Source organism: Leopardus geoffroyi, chromosome A1, assembly GCF_018350155.1.
Source record: "Leopardus geoffroyi isolate Oge1 chromosome A1, O.geoffroyi_Oge1_pat1.0, whole genome shotgun sequence".
Lineage (NCBI taxonomy): Eukaryota > Metazoa > Chordata > Mammalia > Carnivora > Felidae > Leopardus > Leopardus geoffroyi.
In genome coordinates, this window is record NC_059326.1 from 136,448,428 (window position 1) to 136,474,730 (window position 26,303).

General features: G+C 41.1%; 2 pseudogenes; one reads left to right on the top strand and one right to left on the bottom strand.

Moving 5' to 3' along the window:
* Nucleotides 1-8,201: 8,201 nt before the first annotated feature.
* On the bottom strand, nt 8,202-15,045 carry LOC123581003 (annotated as a pseudogene).
* A 10,506-nt stretch (nt 15,046-25,551) lies between these two features.
* Nucleotides 25,552-25,926, top strand: LOC123581010 (annotated as a pseudogene).
* The last annotated feature ends 377 nt before the right edge of the window (nt 25,927-26,303 follow it).

Below are 26,303 nucleotides of genomic sequence, written 5' to 3' on the forward strand. Positions count from 1 at the left end.
TTGAGGGTGATCTCTAGAGCTTTGTAATGTCCTGCTTGATAAGAGTGTGTTTATTTGTCTAGGGGCCTTGGCTAGCAGATAGTCTAACAATGTGATTTATAATGGGAGCTTTGGGCCATGTGGTATCAGTTTTGCCTCTTGAAGGGATTAGAGAGTAAACCTCAGAGAGGCAATGGAGACTAAAGGTAGCCACATGGGCTATGTGATTGAGCCTAAATAAAAGCTCTAGATACGAAAAGCTTATATGAACTTTCCTGGACAGCAGTACTCCATAGGTATTGTTACACGCTGATGCCAGGAAAGTAATGCATCCATGACTCCAATGGGGAGAGGATCATGGAAGCTCCTCCTTTGGTACTTTTCCTGTGTGTACTTCTTCCCTTGGTTTATTTTAATTGGTATCCTTTTCCTGTAATAAAACATAACTGTGAATATAACAGTTTTCAGTAAACTCTGTGAGTCCTTCTGGAGAATTATTGAAATTGAGGGTGTTTTGGGAAACCCTGAGTATTTACCACTGGTATCAGAAGTGAGGGCAGTCTTGTGTGCACACTGTGTGTCCTCTGACCTCACAGTTGGCTTAATATCACAGTTGGCATAACTTTTCACTTCGTCAGGTGTCTGGGCTCAATAGAAGGGAGTCTGAAGCTCCATTTCCCCACCTTAGTCTTAGCCCAAGGCTCTGTATCTTTGTGGCCACCTGCTGTAGGCAATACCCTTCTCTTTCTGGGTAGCCACTGCTAACCATTTGCACACAGATATCATATTTATGTTTGTTTTTGTGTGCATGTATGGATCCTTGGAGACCTTATGTATTTCTTTTCATAACAACATAAGAATGTCATTCAATCTGGGATCTAGTTGTTCTTCAATTGGAATGTTCTTAGAATGTTAATCTACCAAGTAGGTGAATGTGGCAGGTTAATTCTATATTTAGTTTTATATTCCATGTTGTCACTTAATATGTCATTGGTATTTTCCTCTGTTGAAGTAATTCTGGCAAAAGCAACTTACAACCTGAGCTATGCTGGTCGCAGCTTGACATAGCTCAGATCACAATTATCTTTTGTCTGACTTATTTCAATGGCTGACTGAAAGGCACAGTCATAATCTCCTCCAAATCCCTCTTCACATTGCAGGTATAGCAATTGTCCAACATGGCAAATCTGATCACGTAACTCTCCTTAATGCAGATGCCAAGGCAAGAGGTCAAGTAGCTGTCTTGGAACATTAGGCTACTCACCCTTTAAGTACCAGAATAAGTTTCTTAGCTAGAGTTTCCCCCATAACCTGAATCTGTCTGTTCTACAGTGTATGAAGCTCTATTCCCAAGGCTTTTGGGACTTCTCCAACCAGTTTCACTGAATCCTTCCAATCCCACTTGCATCCTGAACATATTGTCTAAGTTAATAGCTTGTCTTAAGCTATACCCAGTGAAGAGAGCTCTATTTGGGTTGTAGAGGGTGTTGCATTATGCCTAGAACATAGGAGAAGGCCAGTAAATAAGCACTAGTTTCCTGGAATGGCTGCATAGATGTGGGAATGTTTGTCTAGGCTTGATGAAAACAACAGTAATGATGTTAGTTGAAGGGGAAGGGACACTGCTCCCTCTTTACCCCACTCAAGAGCACTGACCTCTGTCTACCTCCTCGAGGGCTGAAGACTTGCTGATCTGATGATGGAACAGAGTCCCAAATACTGGTGGGTGGGGCAATGTGCCTTGAAAGGTGCCATCTTTGGGTCCCTCACCTCTCTCTTGTTCTTTGCCATTCACCTTAATTTGTAGATTGGTAAACTGTCACTTCTTTCTCTTTCAACTAAGAAGTTGGATAGTTGAACTCTGGGGGTCCTGAATGTTATTCATCTCTTTATCCCTCTCAGTAAGCACATCTGAGTTTGTTACTCCCTAAATTCAAATTTAGAGAGGGGGTATTAAGTCCTGTTAAGGTCTCAAGCAGAATCTATCTGTTCTTTCTTTTTTTAGAAAGTTTATTTATTAATTTTGAGAGAGAGAGAGAGAGTGTGAGTGGGGGAGGGGCAGAGAGGAGGAAGAGAGAGAATCCCAAGCAGGCACCGTGCTGTCAGTGCAGATCCCAATGTGGGTCTTGATCTCACTAACTGTGAGATCATGACATGAGCCGAGATCAGGAGTCGGATGCTTAACCAACTGAGCCACTCAGGTGCCTCCAGAATCTACCTGTTCTAACTCACTGTATTTTTTTTATTAAAGTTTTTTTTTTTTTAACACTTATTCATTTATGAGAGACAGAGAGCACGAGCAGGGTAGGGGCAGAGAGAGAGGGAGACATAGAAATGAAGCAGGCTCCAGGCTCCGAGCTGTCAGCACAGCACCCGACACGAGGCTTGAACTCATGAGCTGAGAGATCATGACCTGAGCCGAAGTCAGATGCTTAACCGACTGAGCCACCCAGGCGCCCCATCTAACTCAATATTTTTAACAGACCTCTTTTCAGAATGTCAGGCATTTGAACACTATTAATTAATTGGTTTTTGATTTTCATTCTGCTACTGCGTGTTGTGTTTACCTTCTTAAAATCTTGCTGTTAGAGAGAAGATGTGATTGCAGGGCAGGGTTGTCATTCCTGGGTTTCTGATCATGACCATGAATATAGTGAAAACAACCTCACCCTTCCTCCTAGTAATCACTATGAAGTAAGAACTCATCATGCAGTTATAATTCCCAGCACTGACTGTCTTCTGCTGCTACTTCTGAAGAAGGAATAGGGAAGGAAAAGAGGAGAGACATGGTGAGCTATCAGAGGTGAGGTTCTTGTAATCAGGATGCAATCCATTACTGGATACTTGATGCAGGTTCCATAGGTGATTCCAAGAACATTGTTTTGTGAACCAAGGTAGGTGGAATTTCACCCAAGTGAGACAATTTCTTTTAAGTGACTAAAGCAATATGACTAGTGTAGACAACCAAGTTAAAAGACTGGCCTAAGAGCTGAACATTTCCCACTACCGATCACCCCCACTTACTTCCACTGGCCTTATGCCTCTCTTTACCCCACCCTGAATCAAAATATAACTCCACACAAAACCTTAGCAGTATTAATAGAATGAATTTCACTGTGTTTGGTGAGCCAGTAATGAGGCAATGATGTCTGGATTTTATTAAATATCCTAAGTAAGTCAATTACCATTAAAGGAAATAGAAGCACACACATTATTTGTTTTGAACAGTGATAATACAATGAGTGGCCCCCAGATCATGCAGGGGTTCTCACAGAACTGGCAGGTCTGTAGGTGTCTCTATCCTTGGAGCTGCCCAGTAATGTCTCCAGGGGGGAGGCGGATGATGTGGGCTAACAAACATATATATTCCACACAGGGCAGCTGTCAACTGCTACCAAATCCCTCATTAGGGTCTCCAGAACCTGTCCCTCCCTGGGAGACAGACAGTGTTCTCATTCCACAGAGGAGGAAGATGGGGTAGAGAGAGAACAAAGTGTCAGAGTGAACCTGGGACAAAACCAGGATTGGGACTCCGTGTTCTCACTGTCTTTTACTGGCTCTTTCTGACTCTCGGAAGCAGTTACCTGTGGGCAGTGAGCGGCATGTTCTCTGCCATCACTCAAATCACTTTTTCCACTAATGAGGCTCTGGCCCAGGCAACTCAAAAAGTAATTGGCAAGTCTTTGGTCCCCATGCTGAACTTCCTGAGATGGTAAGAATAGATGGTTTGTGCGTATAGTTTAGTATGGTTTAGTAAGGCAGACTACCTGGGCCATGTTATCTATATTTGTATATAATATTGTATCTTTTACCTACCTAAGGTTTATGGAATAGGTCAAGAAAAATAGATGTGACAATAAAAGGTCAATACCCAGGACCTGAAGAAAAAAGTATAATCTGACTAATGGAGGTAGTTAGAAGCATCCAGATTTTGAGAAAGGAGGCCCATTATCATTTCTTGAAGATACTTACATTTCGATCAATGGGTTAACCATTCGTGGCTATTCTCTTGGAATGGAGTGGTTAGGAACAGGTGCACATCTGCATAGAATGGTATCAATACAGAAATATGTTGCCTCTACTCCAAGCTGCATTCATTCTTAATCCCAGTGGAGAAACTGAGGCAGGTTAATAGTTTTGCCAGAGCCAGAGATGATCATATCCTTTCTTGGTGTTCAGGTTATCAGCAAGGCCCTGGTTTGGATTTCATTTCTGCCCTATTTGTGGGGGACAGGTGGCAAGAGACACAGGGCTCATCTAACTATCCTTGGAGTTGGCTGCAAACAGGGCTGAGATACCATAAACTCCTCCCCTGCATCCACTAAGGAAGGTTCAATACCTATCTGACCTCAGGGGATTGTCCACAGGCTTAATTACATAGCTCTGTTTCTTTCATCTGAGCATATCAAAGGATTCTATAAAACTGAAGGAGTGTGGTGATGTCTCCTTGTGGGCTTTTTTTTTCAAGCCCTCTTGCAAATCACTTTAAAAAAAATTGACACCAACAAATTGTTCCCTGATATATGACGCACAGCATTTGCTAAGCTCCCTGATCATTCATCACAGATCAGGCCACAGGCAGCGTGGGCTCAGCTTGGTCCGGAAACTTACTTCAAGTCTAATTGTTTATTCATTGGTGGGATCATTGGGGTCCAGGAGTGACAGGCGATTGGCTCTGTGGGAGGATGTGGTGGGAGGGAGATGATAGGTTTGTTATGTCTGTGTTCCAGCAAGATTATTGCTGCCGGGAGACAGCTCTCATATTGACTCTGTTAAGTGTTTGAATATTTTCTGTTGACTTGTTATTGAGAAAAATGGGTTGATATGTCTGTTCACATTATTAAAAAAGAAAGTGATGAAAGTGTTCTTATATTGGCATAGGCATCAAGCACCCAGAAAGGCCATTTAGGACAGCACCTTGGAGCAAAGTGTGAGTGCGTGTGTTAACAGTGCCATGACCTCAACTCCCTGGTATGTTTGGGGCTGCCACAGTAGAAGAAAAGCAGGACAGGGAAAGAGTAAACTGGCCTGGGACAGTGGGATAGGGAAGGGGACCAATGAGGACCAATGGGATGGTGGCCCCAAATCCTCAGTGCAAGGGGGCATATTGATATTTCTGATCTTGCTGTCAGCCTAAGATAGCATGAAATCAGGGCTTCCAAGAGATAGCTATCACTCTTGGTTGCATCGGAATGTCCAAGGTATAAACCAGAGGTTTACCTAAGCTAGTATAGGGAAGTAAGAACTAGCCCCAAGAAAGGGAGCAGGAGAGAGTCAAAGGAGTCCAGGCTCCCATTTCGTTAGGATGGAGTAGGAAGGTGGCCTCCAGCCTCAATGGGGGTAACATCTCATAACATAGGACATGAGCAAAAGGCCATCCCCAAGTAGTTTTGGGAATGAGGTAAGCACTGTTTGCTTCTTCTGTGGACTCCAAACACAAGCATCAGACCATTCTATTATGATAGACCAGCTTGTGCAGATGGAGCTTCTAATGTACCTTCCAGCCCAAAAGGCTTAGCGCCATAGCTCGGCTGATCAAGTCCAGGCAGGGAGCCCTATAAGAAGAAAAAAGAAAGCTTCTTCTGAAATCTTTTGTATGCTTCTCTCCCTGGCCTGAAATTGTCTCTCTGAGGTTACCAGTGACTTCACTGCAGATTGGAAGGGCTTCCCTCCCAGTTATTCTACATGGCATCCTGTCTTCTTCAAATCTCTTCTCTCTTGGCACATCTCTAGTTTTCTTTCTGTCTCTCTGGTGGCTTGTTTGTACTTTCTCTAGATCTCTTACATGTAGGATTCCCCGAGGTTCTACTGTAGAAGCATTTCTCTCTCACTCTCTGACCTCCTTCTGTGTAATCTGGTTCCATTCCCTTGGCTCTTGTGATAATCCCTTTGGACTGCTGTGACAAACACTATAACAAAACATTGGTTTAAGCAGTAGAAATGTATATTCTCATACTTCTGGAGGCTAGAAGTCCAGGATTGAGGTGCCAGCATGCTTGGTTTCTGGTGAGAACTTTCTTCCTGGCTTATCGACAGATGCTTTCTTACAGTGTCCTCACATAGGGGTGGGAGAGCATGCTGACTGGTGTCTCTCCTTCTAGGAACATGATACCCTCATGAGTGCTTCACCTTGTTACTCCATCTCAACCTGATGATCTCCCAAGTCCCCATCTCCAAATACAATCACATTGTGGGTTTCAAAATGTGAATTCTGGGGGGACGCAATTCAGTTCACAGCAACTCTTGGTCATTTCCTAATGCACATTCCTAGCCCAGAGTTTTCTCCTGAGTAATTCGTCTCTATTTCTAACTGAAGTAAGCTGACATGTAATTAGCCTACATACTCATGGGGGTCTCTCACAGAACACATTATCTTCTGCTCAAACCAGTCACTTCTGTTGTACTTCCTAGATTAATTAATGGTACCATCATTATAGGTGAAAGACTCTTCCCTCCTGGTGTTTGAGTTTGATATCCCTCTCAGGCCTGTTCATGGGTGGCCCAGAACCGCTCTCCATCCAGGCTGGGCTTCTGAGCACACGAGTTAATAACGTATACAAGATCGGGGCCACTTCTCTTCCTTTGACTCCAGTGGTTTAACTCTTTAAGCCTATGATTCTCAAACCTGGCTCTAGGTTAATATGAGAGGTTTTAAGAAATACTGGTGCCTGGCCTCCACCCTGGGTCAATGAATCTGTCTCCAGGCAAGGGGCCCAGGCTTCCCTGGGTTGCATAGGGAGAGTTAAAGCTTAACGGCTGTAAGCCACTCCATCTGAGGACTCGTGGAAGGTGTCTCGTGGCTCTTACAGTTGGTTGGGACCTTCTTCTCTGGAACAGGACGCTTCTGGGGCTTATCTTGCTTCTCCTTTCTTTCCAGGTCCATCCATGTCCTAAACCTTAGCCTAGCTCCTACCTCTGACCCTGTTCCTGCCTTTTGGGCTCATCACCTGTATCCTATTTCCTGGATTGACCACGGAAATCTCTAAAAGCTTCAACTTGGACCCCTTCTAGGATCTGGTCTTGCTTAGCATCAGTAACCCCCTCCCACCCACCCTTAGGAGGGTTTAGAAAGTTCTTTGCTATATTCTTAAGGAAACACCAGCATTACTGCACACACAGAGGATGTTTAATACATGCTGTTGCTGTCTGAGCCCCAAACTGATTTTGGCTATTACTGAGTGCTGCTGATAAAACCAGCAGCTGTTTTTAATGATCAATTTCCTTCTTTCTTTGAACAGCTTATTTAGAAGAGGAAAGAAGAGGCATGTGGCATTTGCTGGAGGAGATACCTAATTTATCATCTGGCAGTTTTCTGTGCTTTATTGTGGGTATACAACACAGAAAAGGGGCAATGTGCTAACCCTAGGACTGGCCTGGACACGACTTTAATTTAGATTTCTGCATCAGATTGTGTTTGCTCTCTGAAAACTGACTGCACTTTGAGACCCCTAAACAACAGTAAATCTTAAGAATTCAATATTAATAAGAACAAGATACACAACACGTTAGAAAAACTGGCAAAAGATATAAAAGATGGCACTATGAAATACTGAGATAAAAACTGACTGATAAGCATTAAAGAATGCTGAACTCCTCTATTAATTAGGGCAATATGAATTAAAAGATAATGATATCCATTTTTCAGTAAGCCAGAGATATCAATGGACAATTAACAGAAGAAGAAATAAACATGACCAGTAAATGTGAGAAGATGCTCCTTGTTGCAGTACCCAGGAAACTGCATTTTTTTACATGTGTAGTTTTTTTAATGTTTATTTATTTTTGAGAGACAGAGAGAGAGAGAGACATAGCATGAGTAGGGGAGGGGCAGAGAGTGAGGGAGACTGAATCCGAAGCAGGCTCCAGTCTCTGAGCTGTCAGCACAGAGCCTGACATGGGGCTTGAAGCCATGAACTGTGAGATCATGACCTGAGCTGAAGTGGGCAGCTTAACCGACTGACCTACCCGAGGTGCCCCTATGTGTGTATTTTTAAAAATTTATTTATTTAAATTCAAGTTAGTTAACATGCAGTGTAGTATTGGTTTCAGAAGTAGAACCCAGGGATTCATCACTTATGTCTAACACCCAGTGCTCATCCCAAGTGACCTCCTTAGTGCCCATCAGCCATCAATCCCATCCCCCACCCACCTTCCCTTCAGCAACCCTCAAGGGAACTACAGATTTATTTATTTATTTATTTATTTATTTATTTATTTATTTATTTTTGTTTTCACATTTCAACTTTTTAATCAGCTCCATGAAAGACATCCTAAATGCTAAGTGAAACACAACAGAATATTTTTTCTTCCCTTATTAAAGAAAAGGACATTTGCAAGTTCTAAGAAACTTCTGTGTATCAGGGTGGTGACCTTAAATAAAAAACAAAACAAAACAAAACAAAACCCAAACCACCTCTAATCATGTTCTTGCAGCTGCATTTAGAAATTGCTTTCTAATCATGGTAAACATTGTATACAGGTTTTTAAAATGTCCCTAAATGCACATCATTTGAAAAAAAAAGTGACCAAACATTTTTTGCCATAGCCCGTAATCCTGAGAGCCCAAACTAAAAAACTGGTAAAAAGAAAAATACCCAGACTCTACAAATGTCCCAGGACTTGTCTTTAAATGGGAGAAAAAACTTTAAAAGACATATGGAACTTTCTACAAGGTCTTTGTAACAAGCTACCTTGGGAGCTCAATTCAAAAATAGAAGTTGATGTACTAAACAGATTTTTCAGTGCAGCTCCAAAACTCTTTATAAATACAGCCATTTGGAAGGATGATCCTGGATCAGAAGTTTTATTACTTGTGTATCTACATTAGGTGCACAAGCTTCATCTCAGTTGTCATAATTGTCTCTGTAATTTCCTCCTGAGTAGCGGTCATAACCGTCCTGGCTGCCACCATAGTCTCTGGACCTTCCATATCCATATCCATATCCATATCCATACCCATATCCTCCAGGTCGACTGTCGTATCTACCACTCCCATAGCTCTGGTCCCTACTACCTCTCCATTCATGGCTCTCATGGCATCTGAGGCATGCTCTGGGTTGGTGAAGGTGATGAAACCAAAACCCCGGGTCTTTGACAACGACCACTTCAGAAATAGGACCGAAGCTGCTGAAGTGGTCTTCCAGAGCCTGCTCATCGGTGTTGAAATTGAGCCCTCCCATGAAAAGCTTCCCTTCTTCAGAAGACATGGCAGTCAATTCGGGTACTGCAAGTTAAGCAAAAGGACTAGAAGAACAGCTACCGCTGTGGAGAAGAGAGACTGGGGGAACTACAGATTTAAAGATACTGTTTTTCACCAATCATATTAGTAAACATTGCTATGCTGCAAGGTGTGGGGAAATGGATATATACAGAGACAGCTATCATATGTCACACATGGGGTTATAAATTGTATTATATTCTGGAGGGCGACTTTATCAACTTATACTAAAAATTTGGTCAGTGTATGTTAAAATTTTGTCAATTTAAAAGTTTACTTTGATTCAGAACTATTTCTATAACTTCATTTTGTCCTGAAACATCTAATCAGAGCAGACTAGAGCAACTTTGAGACTGCAGGCAACTGTTAAGTGGTCCAGTGCAAGATTCTAAGTAACATCTCTTATTAACCCTTACTTGGACATATTCTAGACAATTGTTGGCCAAAACCATGAAATAGAGCCTCTTGCTTATTTTAAGCTTATTAAAAAAGGCAACCAATTGGCACATTTTGGCTTGTCTGTTTTATATAAAGGGCCTATACAATGTTCTACATTGATGTTCTACAATAGGGATGAACAAACTTTTCCTGTAAAAGGCCAGACAGTAAATATTTTAGGCTTTGTGGAACACGGAGGTCCTGTCATCATCACTAAACTTTGCGGCGGTAGCAAGAAAGCAGCCATAGGTAATATATCAGCTAATGAGTGAGGTGGTGCTCTGGTAGAACCTTATTTATGGACACTAAAAATTGAATTTCATGAAAACTTCACAGGTCATAATAGTATCATTCTTCTTTTGATTGTTCCTCCCAAGCATTAAAAAATATAAAAGCCGGGGCACCTGGGTGGCTCAGTAGGTTGAGCGTCCGACTTCGGCTCAGGTCATGATCTCTCGGTCTGTGAGTTCGAGCCCTACGTTGGGCTCTGTGCTGACAGCTCAGAGCCTGGAGCCTGCTTCAGATTCTGTGTCTCCCTCTCTCTCTGCCCCTCCCCCACTCGTGCTCTGTCTCTCTCTGTCAAAAATAAATAAACGTTACAAAAATTTAAAAAATATATAAAAGCCATTCTTTGTTCAAAGACTATACAAAACAGGCAATGGGCTGGATTTGGCCTGCAGGCCTTAGTTTGCCAAACTCTGTGTTACGTTATCACTTGTTTCTTAGAAATTAGAAATTGCTGCAGCACTATTTTATGTTATCTAACATGCTGTAACTATATTAAGTAACTATATCTTAAAAACTAACCATTGTTTTCCAAACAAAAATTAAAAACCACTTCAATGCAAGCAAAGTCAGGTCCATTGTCAATATTTAAAAATTATTATTTTGTTAAAGGCTAGGGTTTTAATAATCCCTCCTTATGATCCATTCTTGTGCATTTTTCCCCCCTGCAGTTAGGCCCCAAATCTTTTGTATTGTCACTCCTATGGATACTTCAGAGGTCAGCATCAGACCGAGACAGCCGATGGTGGTCACCTGGGGTAGCCCATCCATATGGTCTGATGCATGTCCTGGATCTGGCAGCCAAATAAATAGCTGGCTTGTTAGCATCAGGATAGTAGTTATGATCTCATGTTCCAACATGGGCCCATCCCCAAGGTATCCATAGTCAGAATCATCCTGAAAGTAGCCAGTTATGTCCAGCACCAGTAGCCTCATTTAAAGCCACTGGCTAAGTTCTGAAGAGAGAGAGAGCTAGTCAGTTGAACTGAAAGGTGGTGTATCCTTACCCATTGGGAAAAAAACTAGCTTCTTGCCACTACATCCGTATGTTAGAGTGAAGGAAGAGTCAAAAGAGTGATAGCTCCCTTAATTTCAATAGTCTGTGCAGCTTCCTTGTCCTGAGCAAGTGCAGAGTTTGCCTTGCCCAACCAAATTAATGTTACGTTTTTGGTTGTTATGATAGGTTCCAGGTTAGTTTTGCTGTAAAAATCTTTGCGACAGGCGTCTTTGCGGTAACTAATTGGCTATAAGGCAGTTTTCCCGTAGAAGATATAAGAATGAAAAATAAGAGAGATACGTAAAGAGGACACAATGAAACATGAAAAAAAGTTAAAAATCTTAATTATTAACTTCTTTCATTAAGAGAGGTATAAATTTTTCAAATACTGGCACGCATATTTGTAACTGAGCTCTGTATTGTGTGTCAAAGCCTTCCATACTTGTTCCTGTTTGGTTTATTGTTACTTGTCTGTTGTTAGAGATTTCAGAGTTCTATGGGAAAGTGTTAAATGTTGTAATTCATTTGTAACTGAACTTGTCACCACTGCAGCTGGTAGGTTACTTTCTAGATAGTATGTGATCTGGTTTGTACTCTCTTATTCCACGCTTCCAGTGTGTCTTATCATCATGTTTTCTACCAAGTCCATATATATGTAGTTGTTATCACTATTTTAAGACTATCACATCTCCTTGTCATGGTATAGACAATTATGAAGGCTGGCTACGGTTTATATAATATAAAAATTGGAACTCTGTCAATGGGGAAATGAAACCAAACTGTGAACCACTTATCTTTTATGGCAAAATTACCTTATGGCCAATTAGTTTTGCAGTGAAAATGTTTGTGGCAAAAATGCTTACAGCAAAGATAGTAGTTATTGTTATGGATGGTAATGGTGAAAATACCAGACGCAGTTGGAAGAGACTTCTAGATTTTTTTCGTATGGCAACCAACAATGCAAGCAGATGATTCTGGTTATTGTGGACCCCAGGCTCTAATACATATACCAAGGATCTACATTTCCAAGGAACTCTGCAAACCACAGCCAGGATACCAAAGAAGCTATCTCTGTTTTATTAATAAGCTAGTATGAAGACAGGTGGAATGTAAGCTGTAGGATTCTACCTGAGGAATTCCAAGCCACAGTCTTCTTCAGAAGTATCTGAACTGAAACAAAACAAAAAAGAACTCTCTGAACTTTGAGCCACCTTTCAGATGGCGCAACTAAACAGGAAGGAATGGAATATCTTCATGGGATGAGTGTTAACTTTCTGGGTTTGTATGTGTTCAATCTGTGCAGCTGGAATCCTTTCTAGCTTCACTTGCAAGAATTCAAAAACAATATGATTGTATGCCAAGTAGATGTAGATGAGCCAAGAAGCTTTTGTGTATTCTTCTCTTCATGCTGGTGAGTGGGAGGACATCCTTGAGTCCAATCTGTAAGCTTTATCGTATGACCAGCTAACATCAAGAGGCAGAGATGGCCCAGAATGTTCTTTATGTTAATGGTGGACTTTCAGTTATGCTTAAACTTCCACATCTACCATCTCATTGATCTTGGATAAAAGCTACTGTTGAGCTTGTATGAAAACTTGGCTTTTGTCCAAATCATGAGCCCTTATGTGGGTAGGACACCAGTCCACAATTTGTTCCCTTACTGGTTTGTGCTTGTTATACTTCCATGATTGGAACACAGCAGGAGCTGTGGAGGGCATGCATTTGGAAAAAATAGTTACAGGTAAGGAGCCCTTCCCATCCTGGCTACAAATGTCCACTTTTGAGTCATAATGTGAGACGAAATACCATCCCATTGAGTGTGCAGCTGATTGCTTATGCATCCTTTTGACACTTTAATTGGTGTTAATTAGTATTTTGACTAGTACTTACTTAGTATTTTGATAGTTTAATTAGTGTTACAATGGCATGTTTCATTACCCGTAAGAGTGCAGCCAAACACTGGACGTTGATTAGATGAGCTGCATCAGGCTGTGTGCATGAGGTCTGTATACTCTCATCTAGTGTCTCTAGGAGGTTAGCTGCTGTATTCACTTCACTTGGATCATTGCATGTTGTCCATGACTCAGCTACTTCTTGAGTGAAACACGGAGAAAACCCTTGTTTCCTCCTCTTCAGGACTTAGGCGGTGTCCACATCTATTCCCCCAGGATTACCTTTATCACTCAGAGAAGGAGCTGCGGTTGCAGTGCTGGAATGGATCCCAGAGCGGAGGTAAGTTTGTTGCTGCCAGCAGCATCATTCCTGATGACCTCCATGGCCGTGCCCAACTCAATCAAATCAGCTTTGAGTAGCCTTTGTCCACGGAGGGTTTTAAAAAAATCCGTGGTGTAGCCCCTCTCAGTTACGCTCAAGGGGGCAGGCTCTGCCTATCATGGGAGTCTGAGTTGTCTTTCACCTGTTATAGCTGGGCTTCTTAGACCTTTCTCCATGTCAACCGCCCCTTCCTCATCATTCCCAAAGCCAGTCTGAGAGAGGTTTAAAACCATATTAAACTTTTGAATGTGTATATCTTTTGCCCAGAAATATTACTTTTTAGAATTTATTGTAGCAAAATACTCATCAATACATATCTATTCTATTCCATTGTTTATAATAATAAAAAAATTAGAAATAACCTAAATAGCCTTCAGTAGGGGAATGCTTGTGAAAAACAATGTGAACATACAGTGCTGTTATACAACAGGTGCAGAGTATGAGGTAGGTCTACAGGTCTATAAAGTTGCATGAACAGTATCTGAAACCTACCGTTGAGTGAACAAAAGGAAAGTCACAGATCGGTTGATGTCATTTCTATAGGGTAATAATTAACGACAACAAGAAGGAAACTATGTATTTTCATAAGTATGACTATGAGTATCTGTGCATGGAAACATGGCTAGAAGGATTCAGGCCAAGCTGGTAATGGTGGTTTCCTCTGCAGAGAGACTGGGATTGGGGGTTCTGGGAAAGAGGCGACTACATGTAACATTTAATATATTTACTGTGGGCATGTATTTGTGCTCACTTGTGTAATTAAAAGTAAATAATAATTTTTCAAAGAAAAAGAAATAAAATTAAAGAGATGGATTTTAAAAATTCAACATTAAGAAATTAGCAGTACTGTTGTCTGTACTCTGGATTCCGCACGTGCAGATGGCTTCATGTAGATGACCTGGGTGCTTGAGAACCCTGCCACTGACACTATGCAGGGCTGTTCAGGAGCCATGTTCTTGCCCTGGGCACAGGGCTGCAAGCTCTGGGCTGGAGATTTAGTGAGGAAATGATAATGGTCAACTCTGTTTAGCATGAGGGATATAATTGTTGGGAGGGAGATGTAGGGAAGGAAAAAATTTTCTCTACCCATCCTAGGTTCATTGACTGGGGTTCTGCAAATGAGACCAACAAAAGAGAGATTAAAGGAGAAAAATAGTCAGAAGTTTATTAATGCGTCCATCTGAGCATACACATGGGAGGACTCCATGATGAATACCTCAAAAGGATGGTAAGAACTTGGGCTAATACGGTTTCTTAGCAAAAGAGTGATGAATTTGTAGAGAAGTGACAAGCTCAAAAGGACTTTGAGCTTCTAGAGAAGGCAAATTGTGGGAAGGTAAATATATAGGGGAAAATAATGGAAGATAAGGTTGTTTTTAGCAAGGTTTATTATGTAGATCCCTTTGATGCCATCTCTGGATTGATGAGTCTAGAGTTGTCTCTGGTGATTAAGTATCGTCCTGCCCTTTCTGGTAGATATGGGGTGTGCAGAGAGTTGTTATTGTGTTTGTTTCTTCTCCACTGCCTTCAAGCTCAAAATAATCCTTATACCAGAGTGGCATATTTTGGACTGGCATTCTCTGAACCCCTTCAGAGATATTCTAAGGAAAGGGACTATAGCTAAAATCTTATGTGTGTAAGAAGGGAGTAAAGTTATCACGCTCAGATGTGAAGATTGTACCATAGCCAGGAAGCAGGAAATCTTCCCCTTATATCTTTCCCAACAAGTCCCTCCCACCCCAAGCCCAAGAGCCTTAAGATTCACTATTTCCAGAATTACAGATCTTGGCAGGCCTTGATTATGTTTATTTCACCAATTCTTGCTCATTAAAGTCTGACTCACATAGGAAGAGCAGGAAAACAGGCCCGTCTTTGGGTTCATAGAAGTTTTTAACCTCACCATAAATCTGCTGTGAAGAGTCATCACTTTGAACAGTGGCCTTGAAACACTGGTGTGGTTTGAGTCGTCTTATTCTCTTAAAGTCCTGTAGCTGGCACTGAAGAGACTGGTCCTTCTCTGCCCTCTTGCAACAGAAAGAGGACACTGCATGTTGTCTGGGGGCTTATCTTTTCTAGGCAACGACTGTTCCGAGGAGAGATCTATTGAAGCCAAGGGGCTTTGGTGGGTTTTAACATCTCCTATAGATGTTTCAGCTGGTGATTTTTGTTATTTGAAACTTCTTTGCTTTTCTAGTTCTGGTATGCTAACTCTTTTGTATGTAATGCCTGATTACTGCAGTAGACTGAATGCGTCCCCTCAAAATTCATATGTTGAAATCATAATGCCATGTGATGGTACTAGGAAGTGGGGCCTCTGGGAGGTAAGTAGGATGTGAGGGTAGAGCCCCTATGAACAGGAACAGGGCCCCTAGAAAGGAGGTCGCAGGAGCTCTCTTGCCCCTTCTGCCTCGTGAGGATGTAACTAGAAGGCATCAGCCTGCAACCTGGAAGAAGGCTGGCACCCTGATCTCAGACTTGCTCCCGAAACTGGGAGAACCCTGAATTTCTGTTGGGCGTAAGCCACCCAGTCTGTGGTAGTTTGTTGGACCAGACTGAACTGACTAAAACGGTCACTTCATTAAGGACTCTTGAATAAGTATCATGCCCATGACACCTGGATCTCTCTCTCTCTCTCTCTCTCTCTCTCTCATCTGCTTCATCCCTGACTGTGTACTTGGGATGTTGTTTCAGGACCATCCAAGTGCGTGTGGGTTGTAGGATGTGTTTTGGTGATGCTGATCACCTGGCTTGGCTTAGCATAGGCAGAAGTGTTACCTTCCTTAAACTTTTTTTTTAGTTTATTTATTTATTTTGAGAGACAAAGAGAGAGAGCATGAGTTGGGGAGGCGCAGAGAGAGAGGGAGAGAATCCCAAGCAGGTTCCACACTGTCAGCATGGAGTCCGAGGTGGGGCTTGATATCATGAACCATGAGATCATGACCTGAGCCGAAATCAAGAGTTGGACACTCAATCAACTGAGCGACCCAGTCGCCCCACCTTCTTCAGTCTTGGTAGTGGCTGCAACTGATGAACGAGTATAATAGTGTACATGGCTGAAGAGGGAATGGAAGGACCTGGCACCCACCAGTTCAAAGGACAGTTTGTGCGTAGCAGTGGGATGTCCGTTATTTTTTGGTCAGTGGAATCTTTCTATGCCTAACAGTAGAGTAAGGCAGAGCCTTCCGTTTTCTGTTAGAGACTGTGGGTCTGCTGAAACCCACAGTTGATTTTATTACTCAGTTGATCTCTACTGATGAAGAAGTTGATCTCTACTGATGCTGTACTTCCATGACTGTTTTTTTTCTTATGATTACAGTATTATTACCAATATAGTACTTTTCTTGTTGCTGGTTGTTTTATAGGACATTGGGAAGTGGGGTATCAAGCAGTGCTGGTCTGACATCATGATACCTTGTATATCATCATGGGCTTTTTTACCACAGCAATTGAAGTATTTACAGTCTAAATCCCAAATGGCATTTGGAGATGCCCATATTAGGTGCCCCAGCTTTCCTCCCTAAAGTGAAGTCAAGTAGTCATCAAGGTCCACTGACACACACACTGTCAATTGTGCTATTGGTGGGAGAGACCCAACAGGGGAGCAGACCTACACTTAAAACAGTAGGCAAAATTTTTGGTGGTTACCTAGTCTATCCTTAAATATAAATGCACAATCAAAAATCATATGAATTTTGGGTATAATTGACCATTGAAAGAAAAACACATGGTTGGGGCACCTGAGTGGCTCAGTCGGTTAAGTGTACGACTTTGACTCAGATCATGAACTTACGGTTTGTGAGTCTGAGCCCCGCATCAGGCTTTATGCTGACAGCTCAGAGCCCGGAACCTGCTTCAGACTCGGTGTCTCCCTCTCTCCCTGTTCCTCCCCTCCTCGCACTCTCTGTCTCTCTCTCAAAAAAAATAAACGTTAAAAAAAATTTTTTTTTAAAGCAAACTGCATGGTTGACACAAGGTAGGGAGTGGAATGGTAGAGGGACAGAGGAGAAGGGGAAGGGTAGGGCAGCTGATATCTTCACTTTACCTGGTAACGTGTCAAGAGATATATCCTCAGTATATGAAACAAGGACTAGAGGTTTAAATTTATTATTTAAAGGCCTAGGGGCACCTAGGTGGCTCAGTCGGTTAAGCGTCTGACTTTGGCTTGGGTCATGATCTCACAGTTGGTGAGTTGGAGCCCTGCATCCGGCTCTGTGCTGACAACTCAGAGCCCGGAGCCTGCTTCGGATTCTGTGTCTTCCTCCCTGCCCCTTACCTGCTCACACTCTGTCTCTCTCTCAAAAATAAACATTAAAACTTAAAAAACACAGAAGGGGAGGAGTGCTAGTTTCTGGCTGAGTTTGCTGTGCCAGAGCCACATAGTGAGAGGTAAAAAAGACTTAGGAATTGTTTAAAGGCAAAAACTGTTATGTCACTGGGATGTCACTTCCTCGTCGGTAGATGAAGGTGCTTAGGTCTTCTGTTACTTTTAATACCCACTGTAGCTGTTTGTCGAGTTGTGGCAAAATGCCAGCTGGGTGTTCAAATACACATTTTTCCATTTCCCAAAGAAAATTTTTGGGGGCTTCATGAAAATCTGGATCATTTTTTGGAAAAGATATTTGAATAAGCAATTAAGCAAAGAAAGGCATAAAAACATCCTTTCCCCGGAGAACCAAGGAAAGGGGAGGCCTTCTGAGAGACCAAGTAGTTGCTTGTTTTGTTTAAGAGGCTGACACTATCTAATGGATTGAAATGAACTTGCAATTGGACATTTAGTTAATTTCCCTCTGCTAACCAGTAATGGGAGATTATGGTAGGAAGACCAGATTCATCATAGACAAAAATAAATCAGATTTTTTCCCCATTAAATCCAAGTTGCACTATGAATTAACCGCTACTCCATTATATTATAAATTTCTACAGACACACACAGCCACGTCAGTTTTGCTGGTCAGCAGTGGAAGAAAAAAAGTTGTGAGCAGGTGTTTTGGTTTCAACCTTCTGTGGTATAGCATCCTACAGGCTGTGTTGGCTGATTGTAGAGATGTTTTATAAAAGTTTTTTTTAACACTGCCATGTCTGAAAGTGCAAAGGCAAAGAGGGTTAAGCTTTCTGGTGAGAAGAGGCATAGGAATATAATGGAAATGAAAATCAAGATAATTTCACAAATTCAAAATGGTGAGCAAAGGACAAGCTGTACATGTAAATAGGAGATGATTGTTGAATAATAAAATGTTTTCGACGGATGAGGAACACATCATACAGAATATTTAAAGCATTATGCCTGTGCAATGGACAATAATGAACAGGAAGTAAAGAAAAAGTATTAAGGGAGTAAGGAATTTAGGGGGAGGGGGAATGAAATCTGCCTGTACAGATTTTCAATGTAGATATATAATGTACAACTCAATTTTAGACACAGATGCCTGATGGGATGTAGGTAAAGCACGGAGAGTATATCCAATTTTAAAGTTTCATAGGGCCACCTCATACGCTAATGGTCATCCATCTAGGGGCTGCAGGCTTGTATCCTTCTTGGTTACTTTTTGATTCCTGGCAGACTTATAAAGAGCCTCTGGAACTAACCTGTTTCTAAATAGAACTGCTTCTGGGAGGGTGGAGTTTCGGCAGGAAGAGGCTTGGAAGCCAGCTATTAGACCATCCCTAATATCTGCAGGATCCAAAGGAACAGAAATGCAAGTCTATGTACCATATGTCTGAATCAAAATTGTAAATGAAGATAAAGTAAATTCTATTATTTACCTTGACAAATATACCTTCAAAATTATCTGGAATTCCAGGTTCAAATATAGAGTTTTTAGACTCCTTGGATCCCATGCTGAAATATTGGTGATTTGGAGAAAGTTTGCCCAAAGTCCATTAACCTCCAGCTTGTCCCCCTTCTCTTCCTACCGCTGTCTCCTGCCTTGCAAGCAGCCTTGAACACAAGAGGCTCCCAGCCAGGAGGTCCAGAGCCTCTGCAAATAGCTGCCCTTGGCCATTCGTTGGGCCTGGAAGGGCACACACTTGTAGCATGGTCTGCCATCAGGAGGGTGGGCCTGTGGATGAGGCCTGTAGGACAGGCTTAGGCTGTTCAGGTAGGTAATTCTGGGATTCTGAACATCTAATCCTTGTCTAGAAAGGCTCTAGGAGGGCACATGCCCTTGGTCTCACAGATTCCCTTCCTGGCGGGGAAGGATATAATCAAAAGAGGGCCAGTGTGGGGTTTTCTAAAACACAGGGCCCAGATACTAGGTGGTACTTCCGGGAAATATGATTTTATATCTCATTGAAAGTTATTAGAGAACTGGGCAGTGGCAGTAGAAAAATATACTACCTCACTAGCAGACTGTTGCTCAAAATGACTGGGAAATCAGCTTTGAACTGGGCATATTGGTCTATCCTTCAGTTACAGATGTAGGTAAGTTATTTGATTGATACCTAAGTAGACAGAGTGGGGTCAAGAGCAAATGGTTGCCTGTTAGCTACCGATGAATCTGGAAAGATACTGCCTCATTTGAGAATGAATGAACATAAAACAAAACATGGGTCCATTAAAAATTACTGCAGGGGTGCCTGGGTGGCTCAGTCGGTTAAGCATCCGATTTTGGCTCAGGTCATGATCTCACAGCTGGCGAATTTGAGCCCTGCATCGGGCTCTGTGCTGACAGCTCGGCGCCTGGAGCCTGCTTCACATTCTGTGTCTCCCTCTTTGCCCCTCCCCACCTCTCAAAAATAAGTAATCATTAAACAAATAAATAAAAATTACGGTAGAACAAAGGGATAGGGGACAGCCCCCTAGAATCTCATAGAAGTTTTGTATCTTTGAAGAGCCTAAAGGGTCCCTAAGAAAATTACAGGACATTGTGGAGAACAGATTTGAGAAGTGCTTCTAAGATGGAGAAAAAAGCATAAGCAAAAGGAAACAGAAAATGGAAGTGAGAGCAAAGGTCTACTATACGACTACTTCGGGTTCCTAGGGAGGATAGCATAACTAAGGATTAAAAGTAACAGTAAAGGACGGAATAAAATGTAAGTACATGGGCTGAAGGGGGCTCCCTGTATTTCAGATAAAAACAGAAGAGATCTGTATGTAGATCTATCCAAAGAGAAAATTTTGAATTACACAAGTTTATTCTTTTTTTTTTTTTTCAACGTTTATTTATTTTTGGGACAGAGAGAGACAGAGCATGCACGGGGGAGGGTCAGAGAGAGAGGGAGACACAGAATCGGAAACAGGCTCCAGGCTCTGAGCCATCAGCCCAGAGCCTGACGCGGGGCTCGAACTCACGGACCGCGAGATCGTGACCTGGCCGAAGTTGGACGCCCAACCGACTGCACCACCCAGGTGCCCCTGAATTACACAAATTTAAAACATCCTAAAAACGTCCTCTTGGAAAAGGCAATTTAACTACAAATTGGAGAGACACAGTGAGCATTTTTTGGCTAAAAGCACTCTGATACTCTTTGGAGGAATTGTCTTCTCTCCACAAGAGTCAGCACAGCAAAATGTCAGTCAAGAACCAGTATCCTTTCTTGCCAAGAGGTGAGAATGTGACCTGAGACGAATACAGCAGTGTCTCTCTGGAACGGGAATTTCCACAGAGTAACACAAAGGCAGAAGACAATTGCTTCTGCTCATTCACGCCACTTGCAGTACCTTGAAGTCCGCTGTCAGTTCCTGAAACTGAAATTTCAGGAGTGGCTCTATTTTCTGTCTTTTCACGCCTTTTGGTGAACCTCCCTTTAGATTTTGAGTTTTCTTATATACCTTCCATAAATTTCACTTTTGCTGCACTTGTCAAGGGACCGTAAGGGAAGAGGAGTTTGGGGGTGGTGGGGGGAACCTGCCGGAATGAGGAAGAAGGTTTTTATATCCCCTTTCACTGGGCAGGTCCCAATAATCCACAGCTTAAGAGAACGAAGAAATTATGCTTCTCTAATGCACCAGTAGGTGGTGCTCTCACAAACTGAGTAGCTGATGCCCAAAAGTAAAGGGTATGAGGCCTTCTGGAACACTGTGGGTAGGAAGGCTCCTTCCGATGGTGGCTTTGAATGACATAAAGCCAGAGAATAGTCAAATCAAATCTCTAAGCTGTCACTTCGGGCTGATTTGCTGTGGACTTACTGTTTGGTGCCTTCCAGACTCACAATTACTGATGTAATGGTCATATTGCTGTAGGCATAGTTCATGTGGAGTTCATTCCTTGTCTTCTCACATCAGTAAACTGAGAATATATCAGATGAGACAGTTTAGCTGCTGGCATTTTAATGACAGAGAGTGCTTCTTCAGTTTACTATGTTTATATTCTGTGTACATGCTCACACAAATATGAGGATTTCTCATATCTTGTAATGACACTAGCGAAGAAACGAAAATAGGTTGTCTTCAGCAACACTGTTAGCTGGAAGGCTTTTAAGGCTGCTGTATGTACAGGATTTGGAAGAAGAAAAGGCTTTGACCCAGACATTTAAAATAAGTCAAGTTGTCTTTTGTGGAGGAGGGCAATAGAAAACTATTTTTAGATAGCTAAGGTCAGGGGGATCACGGCATCCACATTTCCTTCTTGAAAAAACTGTTCCAGTCAACCAAGAGAAGGCGCAAAGTAGAGCAGTAAATAAGGGGAACCGTGGTCTGAAATGACTCATGGTTCTAACCTAAGCCTAACCCCAAACCTAACCTGAGCCCTGAACCCAGGAATCCTGTTGGATTCGTTGTTGTCAGGGGAGTTTTGCAGTCAAAGCATAAAGCTTGATCCAGCACTGTTTCCCTGGGCTGCTTCCTTCCTCTGCTGCTCATTTTCCTGCACCAGGAAATGTGTTTCTTGTGACACACCCTTTGCCCCTATTACAAGACGCCTTGTTTGGTGAGCACTTGTAATTTGTATTTTGTTTATGTATTTGCAAACAAAATCTAACCTATTCACAGGGCTGTGACTCAGAACTGAGAAATAAATGTTTCCCCCTTTCCACCAAGCAGGATGTTTAGTGGAACATAATGACCTTTGTTTTTCTTTCTTGCTAAGCAAAGTCATGTTTTTCTGCATCTTTAACATCTGGATTGGACAATTTTATCATACAGAAGTAAAAGAATTGATTTGTAAGTATATGTGTAAAGAAATACATTGAATGCCAAAAAAAAAAAAAAAAAAAAAAAAAAGGAAAGAACTTGAATCCCGTCACCAGAGAGTGCTTGGATTAACTGTGGTATGTCCATATTTCTGGAATGTTGTGTGGCTTTAACAAGGAGGAGTTATGGTTTATAGGCACTGACCATTAGGAAAGGCCACCATGAAGTAAGTTGGAGAGAAATGTATGTAGAAAAATCAGAGGAAAAAACCTTTTATTTGTGTGAATATTTTCATTTGTGTGCATTGAGATGAACATGGGGAAGAGTGTGGACATTGAACTATTAATATTCATTGTCTTCAAGGAGTGGTGGCGGTAGGAGGGAGGGTCATGGGTGAGAAGAATACTATAGGGTTTTTATTTGGTACTTCTAGGAATTTTTAAATTTTTGGTGCATAATAAAAGGCAATACAAGTATATATTGCCCTTTCAGTTTGAAAGAGAAATCCAGTGAAGTAAATAATAAAGATAATTCATCCTGAATGACTTCAGTATTTTTTAATTGAGAAAGATGAATACATGATCCAAGGATAGATAAGATATCAAATCCCTTTCTGTGTCATTGATCTATGTGATGGTGTCATTGTTGAGTCTGCTTAAAAATTACTATATGCTAAATGTTCTCAATTTAATAATTCACATGCCATAAAATTTGCCCTATAAAAGCCTGCGATTCTGTGGTTTTTATTATGTTTGGAGTTGTACCTTGGAGTTTCTTTTGCGTTCCTTAGGAATTTCTGTATATGAGATCATGTTATCTCTGAATATAGTTCTACTTCTTCCTTTACAGTCTTGATGCTGTTAATTTCTGTTGCCCAAATATATTTGCCTCTAGAACAACACTGAACAGAAGTGGTCAGAGTCAGGGGCACCTGTGTGGCTCAGTTGGTTAAGTGTCCAACTACTTATTTCTGTTTAGGTCATGATCTCACAGTTCATGCTATGGAGCCCTGTGTAGGGCTCTGTGCTGACAGAGCGAAGTCTGCTTGGGATTCTCTCTCTCTTTCTCTCTGCCCCTACCCCACTCGCGTGCACACACTGTCTCTCTCAAAACAAATAAATAAACGTAAAAAAAAAAGAAGTGGTCAGAGTGGACATCTCTTTTTTTCCTTAATTGTAGGGGAAAGCATTCAGTCTTTCACTATTAAGTGTGATGTTTGTGTAGTTTTTTTAAAGATGCTCTTTCTCAGGTTGAAGAGGTTCCCTTCCATCTTTATTTCTTGAGTGTCTTTTTTTTTTTATCATGAAAGAGAAATTGGCTTTCAATTTCTTGAGGTAATGTTGACTAACAAAAAGCTGTACATATTTAATGCATACAGCCTGGTGTATTTGGAGATAAGTATACACACATGGAAACATCATCACAATCTATGCGGTAAATATATCCATCACCCTCATTGTCAAATGTGTTTTTTTTTTAACGTTTTATTTTGAGACAGAGAGAGACAGAACATGAATGGGGGAGGGTCAGAGAGAGAGGGAGACACAGAATCTGAAACAGGCTCCAGGCTCCGAGCTTTCAGCACAGAGCCAGACGCCGGGCTCGAACTCACGGGACTGTGAGATCATGACCTCAGCGGAAGTCGGATGTTTAACGGACTGAGCCACCCAGGCACCCCTTGTCATATGTTTTTCTGCAGCTATTGACATAATCATGTGGTTTTGGGTTTTTATTGTTAATAGAGTGTATGGCATTGGTTGATTATCAGATATTAAACCAACCTTGCATTTTTGGAATGACTCCCACTTGGTCATGGTGCATAATCCCTTTTATATGTTGCTGGATTCAGTTTGTTAGTATTTTGTTGGATTTTTGCACTTCTATTCATAAGAGATGTTGTCTTTAGCTTTGTTTTTGTTTGTTTGTATTTGTGCCATGACTGTGGTTTTGGTATCAGGACAAGACTGGTCTCATACGATTAGTTGGGGAGGGTTTTTTACTCTGCAAACGTTTGGAAGAGTTTGTGAAATACTGATGCTAATTCTTCTTTAAACATAGGATAGAGGGGCACCTGGGTGGCTCAGTTGGTTGAGCGTCCGACTTCGGCTCAGGTCAAGATCTCACGGCCCGTGAGTTCGAGCCCCGCGTCGGGCTCTGTGCTGACAGCTCAGAGCCTGGAGCCTGCTTCCGATTCTGTGTCTCCCTCTCTCTTGGACCCTCCCCCGTTCATGCTCTGTCTCTCTCTGTCTCAAAAATAAATAAAACATTAAAAAAAAAATTAAACATAGGATAGAATTCAACATTGAAGCCATTTGGTCTTGGGCTTTGTGGGTAGTTTCTGATACTAATTCAATCTCTTTACTTGTTATGGGTGTACTCAGATTGTGTATTTTTTTTCTTGAGTCAGTTTCAGTAGTGAGAGTGTTTCTAGGAAATTGTCCATTTCATTTCTTTTATACAATTTGTTTCATACAATCATTCATTGTATTTCTTTATAATCGTTTCATTTTTTTAAATTGGGTAATTTATAGTTCATGTTTCATTCCTGATTTTAGAAATTTGAGTTCTCTCTTTTTTCTTGGTCAGTCAAGGTAAATGTTTGTCAATTTGTTGATATTTTCAAAGAAGCAGCTTTTGGTTTCATTGATTTTCTCTGTTGTCTTTCTATTCTCTTTCACTAACTTCTGCTCTAATATTATTTCCTCTTTCTTCTTGCTTTAGGTTTAGTTTGCTCTTCTTTTTTCAGTTCCTTACAATTGAAGATTAGGTTATTTATCTGAAATTAAATTAAAAAAAATATAGGTATTTACTGCTATAAATTTCCCTCTGAGCACTGCTTTATCTCCATTCCACAAATTTTTATATGCTGTGTTTTTATTTTCACTCATTTTAAGTTATTTTCTAATTTCCTTTGTGGTGATTTATTTTTTGACCCATCGGTTATTTAAGAGTGTGTTATTTAATTTCTGCACTTACAAATTCTTCAAATTTCCTTGTGTCATCAATTTCTATTTCATTCCACTATAGTTGGAGAACATAATCTATTTTCAATCTTGTTTATTTATTGAGGCTCATTTTACAGCTTAATGTATGGTGTCTTCTGGAAAATGTTCCATGTGTACTTGAGAAGATTGTGTGTTTGCTACTTTTGGGCAATGTGTTCTTAAAGTGATCTGATAGGTCTAGTTGCTTTATGATGTCATACATTATAAAGTTGGCTTGTACAATCTTGGATATATTACATAACGGAAATTATGAAGAAATTCTCAACAAAATATTCTGAAGGGGATGTGACTGGGGCTTTGCCGGCCTTACTATGTCTGCCATTTTTAATTTTCAGAGTTGGTTGTCTGTAATCTTGCTGCTTATATATTCCTGTGCTTATATCCCATCCTTGGCACACAGCCTCTGGACAGAAATAAAACTGGATTGTTGGGTATATTTTGGAAATGCTCCAGAATTGGTGAACAGAAGAGTCTTTATGTTGCAGTATGCTGTATAGTGATGGCCTTCAGCTTCCTCTTCATACAGTAGCCTGGGAAAATATCATAATTTAATTGCCATCAGATTTCAGTATGAAAAAAGGATTTATCTGCAGAAAATAATGGAATGAATGGTTAGCTCTTTTATCTTAGAACATTGAATGAGATAAATTTTCAGCTGCTGTTCTCTATCTTTGTTGTTGGATCAATGTTCTGAATAAATAAGATGTAAGCATTTAACACTCAGAGTTTAACATGTCTGTAGCAATCAGCCTCATTATTGTCACTACAACATTACATTTTGCAAATGTTATTCTGTTGTGTCAGATACCAGTTTGTAGTGAGGTTATATTTATATCTTATGTCTCTAAGGCATATAATAGAAAACAAAACTGATAAAGTACTCAAGTTCCTTTCATTGTGATTTGGAAATGAGAAATCTTTACAGAATGAGAAAAAAAATATTCTGAGGGAATCCATGAATTTTGATAATTATCTCTACCTGGTGGGACTGTGAATGGCTTTCCCCCTTATTCTCTTTTCCTATATTTTCCATGTTTG